Here is a 10,666-nt window from a genome sequence, read left to right as displayed (position 1 = left end):
TAGTAACTGACTCTGAGTTTAGATTACCTCTCTTTGTGAAACGGGTTTAACTTACCCCGCTTTCACGGGTTTAAGTTACCTCCGTTTCTGAAACCGAAAACTCAGAGTTTTCCTCATTTCGGGGTTAACAAACTCTGAGTTTCGACAAAACCGCCTTCTTGAAATAGGCCCCTGTTTAGTTTAGCTATTTGGTATCCTTTGTTTCTCTCTGTCAGATTGAGCCCTTGTATTTTTTCTCTTTAGTCTCTCATCCTGTATTATTTATTAAACTTGAACGTTCCCTCGGCTTGTGTGTTCTGCATATTGGGTCCTACCTAGCCAGTAAGTCCCTAACAACACCTGGTTCTAACCAGGTTGGCAAGGATGTTGACGTAGCTTCAGCCTCAGTCCCCAAGCAGCCTGATGAAGGAACCAGTGTTGCTTCCATTCCTGGCCTAGTGTGGGCTGGTGAGGACCAATGCTGCCCCTACACCAGTTTCTGAGCAGATTGGTAAGGTAACCATCTGAGCATATCCCAAGCAGGCTGATATGAGTGACTATATCACCGCTTCTGACTTTGTGCTTAATAGTAGGCCTCCAGAGGGGCTCCTTCTGAGATGCCAGCCTCTTTCCTGCATCCCAAAGGGGCCCCGCTTCAGACCCCAGCCCTCTGTTTGCTCTTCAGTATGGTCCTTGCATCAACATGGGTCCCTACGCTGTCCCCCTGAACAACCTCAGTAGATTGTCTGCTGCCAAAGCCAACCACTGGAATGACCTCAGCTACCTGCCCAGTTCAGAGGCCGACCACTCTGTCTACTTCCGGGACATTCCTCCTGAGTGGCCTCAGTTACCTGTCCAGTTCAGAGGATGACTACCCAAACAACCCCAATTTACAGTCCGCATCCGCAGGGGTCACCCACCGGATTTACCTCAGTTATCTTGCTGGCTTCATGAATACTCTGCTGTATGGTCTGGTCCATTCTTTAGCTATGTTCACAATTTTCTTACTTTGCTTTTTGAAGGATAGTGGTGAATCAACTATAATGCCCAACTATTTGAAATCTTGTACCACCTGGAGTCGTTCTTTCTGCACATAAAACAATGGGGGAACACATGAGCCTATTGTTTTTTCAAAGAACATACATACATTTTTATTAGTGTTAAGATGTAATCAATTATTTTTTAGCCAGTTTGAAAACTGTAACTCTTTTTTTTTCTCTTTCATCTGATATGCAAGACTAAACAAAGCTGTTCTGCCTGTTAATGTGATCCAAGAAGCTTCAGATATTGTAATGTGTACTTCTGCTTCCCCTTGTAGTGTCACAGCATGTATGCTATGTACACTGACATTGGGATCTCCAGTATTAAAACAGCTGTTGATTTTGGAACTGACTTGCATCATATCAGTTGTTAGTTCAGGGAAAAAAAATTACATAATTCTGTTGCAGTTTTATGGTCTGTATGCCTTTCTTGAAGAAAGATATGTGGGGTGAGTAAATTATAAATCTGTTACTGAATCTGAAGCTCTGTTACTAAAATCATTGCCAAGTTTAGTTTGACTCTTGGATGTCATGAATGAAAGATTTAATGAGTTAACTGTGTGGCATGCATAAATATTGCTGTCAGAACTACCCTATAGATCTTTACAGTGCACTCACACTGCTATTTAATGGCCTATTTTTAAGTCTTTATGATTAAGTCACATTTATGAATTTTATTAAAGATTGTAAAATAAATATGTATACTTTTAATTTGTTCTATTGTTCAGCTGAACACCACAATGTGGATTTGCGAAGTTATTCTAATGATACCTTTGACTTGACACAAATCTGCATGAACATGTTCCATCCTGTTTCCATAAAGGGTAGATTTGTGTAATTAAAATAATTTGTCATGAGAGAGCAAGATGGAAGTGGTGATGGTTCTGATAATGGTGGTGGGTGTGTGTGTCATGTCCCCACTCATCCACAATCCCCTTACTGTTTACCTAGAGAGGGGTAGCCACCATCTCCCTGTATGTTGACTCTCCACTGTTTGGAGTCACCAGTGACACATGGATTAATATTTAATGTGGTGGAGAGAGGAAGATGTGCAAAGCTAGGCTGCTGTTTATTTAGTATATTGTGGAAATATGAAGGTAAATTTGGATGGATGGCTGATGCAATGGTTGCACATGTTCCTGGAGCTCCCATGTTTGCCAAGGGTCGACTAAAACCTGAGATTTATACAACAATTGATGGCAAAGTTATAGTAGAGGATGAGTTTTTGCACTTCCTCTCTGTAAAATTAAAAACATTAAGTCAGGATGAGATTGTTTTGCTGGCAGTTAACACTTTTGATACAGAGTGGATTGAGGCCTCAAAGAAAATGCTTTTTGAAATCTGTGCCACTACCCAGCGAAACGGGGTCAACGTCAGTTAAAGAAGCTGGCTGTTGCTAAGCTTGCGTCTCATGTTGGTATAACCATAGCCGGCCAGAGGAAAGCTGGCAAAATTGTCGTGGGCACGGGAGCAGCCGGAAATATTAAGATGATCAAAACTAAGCTGGTTAGTGTTTTTGCATCAAAATTTTCACCTGATTTGGAAGCCGAAGTTTTATATGCTCATTTAAAAGATAAATTTGGGCATGATGTTATATGTCATAAAATTGTTACAGGTAACACCAGGCATGCTTCATTCAAAGTATCTGCTGAATCTAATGAAGTAGATGACGTATAATCCAGAGCTGTGGCCTGAGGGTACCTTTATGGAGGCATTATTATGAGCCACGTAAAACTGCTGCTAGTGTTAATGCTGCTCTTCCTACCTGAGCAATGCTCTCGGTGCCAATGCAAGCTCAAGTAAATAATTATTATGGATCTAAAAGTAATATCATACAACTGTCATGGCCTGCACTTAAGTCAGAGCGCGGAGGATAAAACTGTTGTTGATGAGTTGTTGGAACACTGACATTTTTGTCTACAAGAGACCTTTCTTGCTAAGCAGGACCTAAGTGGACTCAACTCCATTGATGATAGTTTCCTCGGTGCTGGAGAGTCAACTACTGCCCTTGGGTTTGGAACTAAGCAAGGAAGAATTCCTGGTGGTGTGGCTATTTTGTGGACTTGGTGATTAGTGTGGTTAGGCTTGATGTGGATTGGTGTTTTGCAATACGCCTGATACAGGCCAATAAGGAACTTGTGATTTTAAATGTGTATGCCCCTTATGAATGCAGCCAAAATGAAGAGAAGTATTTGAACAAGCCTGCTTTTATTAGTTGTTTTATATGGGTGATATGAATGCAAATATCTTAGACAAGAACTCTGTTTTTGCGAAGCATATGGTGCATTTTTGTGCTGATAATTTGATTTTGTCTAGTTCTTGCCAAGTCAGAGCTATACATACATAAGTGAAGCTGGGCATACACCATCGTGGCTAGACCACTGTATTTCCACAGCTGATGTACATGCTGCTTTGGCTGATATAGACATTTTATATAATATGTCGATTTCTGACCACAATCCTGTAAAGATGACTGTTAGATCTGATTTTATACCAACTTTAATTTAGACTAACCAAAAACATCGGAGATGATAGTGGACATGAGGAAGGAGAGGAGATCTCATCGGCCACTGTTCATCTGGGGGCTCAAAGTGGAGAAGATGAGCAGCTTCAAATACCTGTGTGTTCACATCAGTGAGGACTCCCTTGGACACATAACACCACACAGCTGGTCAAGAAGGCCCAACAGCGGCTATACTTCCTGAGAAGGCTGAGGAGGTTTGGCATGTCGTCTAGGATCCTTTGCAACTTCTACAGCTGCATCACTGAGAGCATCTTGACCAGCTGCATCACTGTCTAGTATGGCAGTACTAATGCTTTGGACTGCAAGTGCCTGCAGAGAATGGTAAAGACTACGGAGAAGATCACCAGGACTCCACTGCCCTCTCTGCAGAGCATTCACCACCGTAGGGTGCGTAGGAAAGCTGCCTCCATCCTCAAGGACCCCACCCACCCCCAGCACAGACTGTTCATACCCCTGCCCTCCGGTCAAAGGCTCAGAAGAGTGAAATGCAGGACCTCCAGACTGAAAAACTCTTTCTTTCCCTCTGCCATCAGACTCCTAAACAGCTGACTCAGGATCTACCTCATGTAATTCCATCTGTACTGTTTACATCCTCATTTTGCACAAGCACAATTGCACACCCACTGCTGAGTATTTACAATCAGTAGCATATATTCTCTCTGCATTATATTGTGTTCTTGTATTTTTATTTGCCATCTGACTCCTAAACAGCTGAGGAGTTTACCGGGAAATATGTCATGTACTGTTTACATTCTCAGTTTGCACATGCATAATTGCACATTGACTGTTGACTACTGCACATGCTGCTCCCATGCAGCATAATTCTCTTATTATATTCTTATATATTTTTATTATACTGCTGCATTTGCTGCTTAAAGTGCTTTAGATTTTGTGTTACTTATTTACTACTACTACTTTATATTTCATTAGTATTTTGTGGCATTCATGTGGACGGCAAAGTAAAAATTTCATTGTACAGGGAAACACGTTTCCTAAGTGTGCATATGACAAATAAACACTTTGACCTTTGACATGAATGTTTGGACTGTTCCACTCTTTCTACAGAGGATTTTGCCTGCTATCGTACCTACACTGACAAGCTGTTATGTGATATTTCTCTTCCTAGAGAGGCAGTTGTGTGTGTAAAGATCTTAACTGTACCGATGTTAATTAAGCCTGGTTGGAGCACTTAAGGCTAGAGCCCGCGATGCAACAACTTCCTGGGCTCTTTTTGGTAAACCCAGATATGGGCCTATATTTGAGCATAAAAGCGTACAAGTGCAAAATATAAATATGCTATATGATTTATTACGAAAAATGAACAAAAGTTGTGGGCTGACTCTATGGTGAAAAACTAATAAGGAACAATACGAAATCATTTTGGAAAGATGTTAAATATATTAATAACAATAGATTTTCTCTACCTCATACTATTGATGGAATCTCTAGTTCAGATAAGATTGAGTTTTTGGCGGCTCCACTATTGTGATTTATTTAACTGTGTCCCAAGTGAAGCTTTTTCTATAGGTAGGGTTCATTTTGTTGAAAAGTTTCCCAAGCAATAAACAATTTGTTTGCAAATAAGTCTACTGGGATGGACAACATTTCTGCAGAACATCTTAAGTATGCTAGTATGAGGTTGGCACCTCTTCTAGCCATATGCTTTACTTCTTTTGTTATGCATGGGTTTATGCCTGACTCCTTGATGACAGTGCTTTTAGCTCCTGCAACTTTCTAAAGTTGTTGAAGAAATTCTCTTGAGTAGGTTTCACAATCTTATTAGCTCCACTGAGAACCAATTTGGGTTTAAAACCAATCATGGAACTGATATGTGTATATTTGCATTAAAAGAATTAGTAAGTAAATATAAAAGTAAAAATTCTACTGTATTTGTGTTTTTTAGATGCCTCTAAGTCTTTCAATCGTGTGAATCATAGGAAACTATTCCAGAAATTGTGTGATGCCCGAGTGCCTAAATATATAGTGAGATGCTTGTCATATTGGTACGCCCCGCAATGGGGTAAGACAAGGTAGCCTGCTGTCCCCGATTTTGTTCAACTTTTACATGAATGGTCTCTCTAAAGAGTTAAATATGTGTAGAACTGGATGTATGGTTGGAGGTATAGTAGTGAATCATTTAATGTATGCAGACAACCTTGTGATTTTTACTCTCAGCTCAGCAGGTCTTCAGCAGCTCTTGAATGCATGTTCTGTGTTTGAAGATCATCATGATGTATAATGCCGCAAAAAGTGTTATTATGATATGTCACACAAAAGAAGATAGGTCCTTTGTATTCCCTTTTTTAAGCTATCTGGTAATATTTTAACTGTGTAATGAAGTTAAGTATTTGGGTCATGTTATAAATGATTGTGTGATGATGGGGATATGTATCGGCAGTGCCACATGTTGTATGTACACGCAAATGTATTGGCACAGAAATTTGGTTCGTGCTCGGATGGAGTAAAATTGACTTTGTTTAGAGTGTACTGTACCTCTTTGTACACTGCACATCTATGTTCTAATTATAAAAAAGGCAATCTTCGTAAACTGACAGTGGCCTATAATGACGCTTTGAGGTTATTATTGAAAAGACCTAGATCGACGAGTGCCAGTGAACTGTTTGTGTCACTTCGAATCAGTACATTATCAGTTGTTTTAAGAAACCTGTTAGGGTTTAGTCCCCCTCACCAGGAGGGTGAGGGAGAATAGAGGTAGGGCTCAATTTGCAGACCCAGGTGCTAGTAGAAAAAAAAGGAGGTTTAATGGAACAAAAACACAAAGTAACAACAAAACGTATCAAATTTCATGTAAAGAAACCAGCAGAGTAGGACAGAGATGGGGCGTCCTCAGGTCTTGGCACCCACAGTTTATGAGGGTCAGAGGAAGGCAAGATGGCGCCAGTGTGCACGGCCTGCCGTCTACCACTCCTAATCCTGTGTGTTTTTGTGCTGTATTGCTCATTTTTTATCCGGAATGGGGACTCTCTGTTGTCACACGATCGCCAAACTTTGCTGAATCTTCGCTTGGGTATTTCAAACTTGGTTCAGTTTGATTGTCACGGGCACAAATCTCTACCTCCATTTCTATCAGGTATACCTGCTTATCTTCGCCGTGTTCTGGCTCTCCCATTCAGGAGGAGGAAGCAGAGACGTCGTGGCAGGCGGGGTGGACAGCTGGTAAGGCTAAAGGCCTTCTTGGCAGGCCCTTCCTTGGCTTCTCTGGTTCGGCGTGCTCCAGGCACCAGCCTCCGGGCTTCATGGCGTTCTCTGGATCCTGTTTGCTCTTCGTTGGTGTCGGTGGTCTGCTCAGACTGGAAGACTGGGTGGCCTCGTAGCTGTTATCTACGTCTATGCCGGCGTGGGATTAACTGCTCGAACTTGCGGCCACTGCAGCGTGCCTCCAGGGGGGATAGCTTGCCAGGTCCTATCACAGTCGGCCTGGTTAATGCTAGTTCGTTGGCAAATAAGACTTTTATCTTAAAGGATTTCTTCACTTCCCGAGGATTGGACTTTCTTTGTGTGACTGAGACCTGGTTAGGTGTGGGTGAGTCCAGTGCTCTCCTTGGTGGGGGGGCGGGGGGGGATAGCGACTATTTAAAAAACGATTTTTAAATGCAAGCAGATTTTATCATTTCCCTCTTTTTCCAGCTTTGAGATGTCCTTATTTGAGCTGGGTCACTCTCCGGCCTTATTGTGGGCTGTGATTTATCGCCCACCTAAGTTTAATAAGATTTTTATAGGTGACTTTTCTGATTTCTTGGTCAATTTTATGCCTAGATATGACCAGGTTTTAATTATTGGGGATTTTAATATACATGTCTGCTGTCCTGAGAAACCTTTAGTTAAGGCTTTTTTAGATCTTACTGACTCTTTTAATCTTACACAATATGTGGCTGGTCCTACCCATGAGCATGGGCACACCTTGGACCTTGTCTTATCTTATGGTGTGCCAGGTCGTGAATCAGAAATCTGTGACACTGTGTTCTCTGATCATTTACCTGTGTTATTTGAGATTGACTTTGTTTGTATGTTTAATTCTTGCACTTCTGCTCAGTTTTCTGCCTTCTTTAATGAGAATCTTGCAATTTCCGATTCTGTGGACACCGAGGATCTCACATTAGATTTTCACTCTGCCTGTCAGGCTGCCATTGATGCGGTGGCACCACTGAGGATTAGGCGGCCTAGGACTAAGCTCGAGCCCTGGCTAAATGAAGAGTCTCGCGCTGCCAAGGCGTGAGTGTCGCAGGGCTGAGCACAGGTGGAGAAAAGACAAACTAGAAGTATCATTTCAGATACTAAGAGACTCTTGGCACAGCTATCAAAAAACTGTGAAAAATCTTGAGACATTATTTCTCTAATATCAATCAATCAAACTGTCATAAGCCTCGTATTTGTTTAAAGTTATTGATTCAGTTTTGAATGTCCCTCAGGCTGCCTGTTTTGAGTCCTCCCCCTCCCTCTGTCAAAACTTTTTATACTTTTTTAAGGACAAGGTTATTTCTACCAGAGCTAAAATGTTATCTCCTGTTTGTAATTTTTCTGCCTCTCGTCCTTGCTCTGCTGTTTTTGATCAGTTTGAGTGTGTGTCTTTATCCCATTGTCAGGAGATTGTTGGGCGATTGAATCCCTCTGGCTCTCCAAAAGATGCTATTCCTCCTCGATTTTTAAAGGAGGTTTTTCCAGTTGTGGGGCCTTTTGTCCTTTCTATTATTAATAGTAGCTTATCTTCAGGGCTGGAATTTTAAACATGCTGTGGTGCAGCCACTGATTAAGAAACCTGGTCTGGATCCCACAGTGCGCTTAAATTTTAGGCCCATTTCAACTTTACCATTCCTTTCCAAAATCCTTGAAAAGATAGTTTACACTCAGTTACTGGACTTTAACAAGCATAATATTCTTGAGATTTTTCAATCAGGGTTTAAAACCCTGCACAGTACTGAGTCAGCTTTGGTGAAAGTTTTAAATGATATTTTTCTTGCAACCGATTTAGGGAATTGCGTTGTCCTAGTGCTCCTAGACTTGACTGCCGCTTTTGATACAGTGGATCACAATATCCTTATTTCTCGTTTAGAGCACTGGGTGGGTATTCGAGGTATAGCCCTAGAATGGTTTCGGTCTTATCTTAAGGATCGATCCTTTTGTGTGAAACTTGGGGATGCTGTGTCTTCTTCTGAGCCCCTTTTGTATGGGGTTCCGCAGGGCTCAGTTCTTGGACCCCTTCTTTTTTCTCTTTACCTTCTCCCACTCAGCTCTATACTTAGGAGATGCCGTGTTTCCTTTCATTTTTATGCAGATGATTGCCAGCTTTATCTGCCGGTTAAAAAGGCGAATTCTTGTGTGAGGACACTGCTTGAATGGTTAGATGACATTAAATCTTGGTTTGCTTTTAATTTTTTGAAGCTGAATGAGGAGAAGACTGAGGTGATGGTGTTTGGTGATTCTGCTGGGTCACCCTCTATTGACTTGGGCTTTTTGGCTCGATACAATAAGAAAAATATTTCAAGTCTGGGTGTAAAAATGGACTCTGACCTGAAATTTGACGGCCAAATTGCAGCTGTCGTTAAATCTAGTTTTTTTCAATTAAGACAGATGGCCAGAGTAAAATCAATGGTCTCTAGGCATCACTTTGAGACACTAATTCATGCTTTTATCACCTCCCGAATAGATTACTGCAACACATTGTATCTGGGGATTAGTGAGTCTTCCATCACTCGCCTCCAGATGGTCCAAAATGCTGCAGCACGTCTTTTAACAGGCACGAGAAAATATGAGCACATCTCTCCAGTTTTGGCTTCCCTGCACTGGTTACCTGTTTATTTTAGGGTCCATTATAAAATTCTACTTTTTGTTTTTAAATCCCTTCATGGCTCTGCACCACCCCCTCTTTGCTTCTTTTGAGTGTGCCTAGAACTAAGCATAAGCTTAGAGGCGACCGGACCTTTGTGGTCACTGGACCCAAACTTTGGAACGATTTACCACTGTCCATTAGACAAGCTTCTACCCTGTCTGTTTTTAAGTCCCTTTTAAAAACTTATTTATTTTCGTTGGCGTTTTGATATTTTATATTGGTGTTGTATTGATTTATGTTTTTATTTTGGCATTGATTTTATTTATTTTTATTGATTCATGTTTTTATATTGGTGTTAATTTGGTTGTGCTTGTGGGTTGTGTTTTTAATATAAATTGTTTATTGCAATGTACAGCACTTTGGTCCACCTTGGTTGTTTTAGTGCTTTATAAATAAAGTTGGTATGGTATGGTGTGGAGGAGGAGACCAGGATGACCAGGGGAGTAGACAAGCTAACAGAGAGGAAAACCAGGAGAGGAGGACAACGAAGACAGATAAGTGAAAAACACAATAAGAGGGTGGCTAACCAAAAAAAACAACAGCACAGGACCTGTCAGCATTGAATTCTAGGTACATATAACACAAAACAACATAACCTACATAAAATTTGAGATCCACAGCACAGGACCTGTCAGCGTGGAAAACAAAAATACGTCTTAGACATACCACGACCAAAAGGACTGTTACGAGATATGCCCGTTACAGTAGTTAGGTAAGTAAATGCTCCGGGGATGGCGGAGCGTCTGCTAGAGGTATAAATAAGGAGGGAGTCAATCAGCGGGATGCACCCCAGCTGTGTGCACCGATAAACGATTTGCTAATTACCGAATGCAACAATGCGGTGCGAATCCCGCAGGTCGAGAGAACAGAGGAGAGAAAGGCAGAAGAGAGGCAGGTCGTGCCAAGCAGACCTGACAAAATCTGATGTATAAACTTATTTGTTGCTTGAATAGTTCTGAAAACAACATTGTTTTTTGTTGACTAATATTGCATATAATGACATGATACACATCAGTACTCTGGAAACACTGTTATACCTGGCTTTTAAAGGGATAGTAGTTTATAGGCTGTTTTTGTTTTTTATGTTTGTTTTTTTTTATTTGGACCCTGAGTCTGTAATAAAGTATATCTATCTAAATTTGCAATTTTATTGTTTTTTTGCAACCACATGAGCTGAACCAAAGTTTGTGTGTTCACCAGCTCTGGTGACCTTCAGACCTCTGTCCCAGTATGTAAACCTGTCAGGTCTGCTCGGCGCTGCCTGCCTCTCTTTCC

The 10,666-nt window shown here is 41.2% G+C and overlaps 1 long non-coding RNA gene across 1 annotated transcript in view; it reads left to right on the top strand.

The window, feature by feature from the left end:
• The window catches only part of LOC109951776 (uncharacterized), a 2,615-nt gene extending 1,570 nt beyond the window's left edge, over nt 1-1,045 (top strand). Inside the window, exons 2-3 of the long non-coding RNA XR_002273665.1 lie at nt 354-490; nt 570-1,045. This is a non-coding gene — a long non-coding RNA (uncharacterized LOC109951776). The remainder of the gene's footprint in view (nt 1-353; nt 491-569) is intronic.
• The last annotated feature ends 9,621 nt before the right edge of the window (nt 1,046-10,666 follow it).

Source organism: Monopterus albus, unplaced genomic scaffold (genome assembly GCF_001952655.1).
Source record: "Monopterus albus unplaced genomic scaffold, M_albus_1.0 scaffold406.1, whole genome shotgun sequence".
Lineage (NCBI taxonomy): Eukaryota > Metazoa > Chordata > Actinopteri > Synbranchiformes > Synbranchidae > Monopterus > Monopterus albus.
This window is presented reverse-complemented; position numbering and strand designations above follow the sequence as displayed.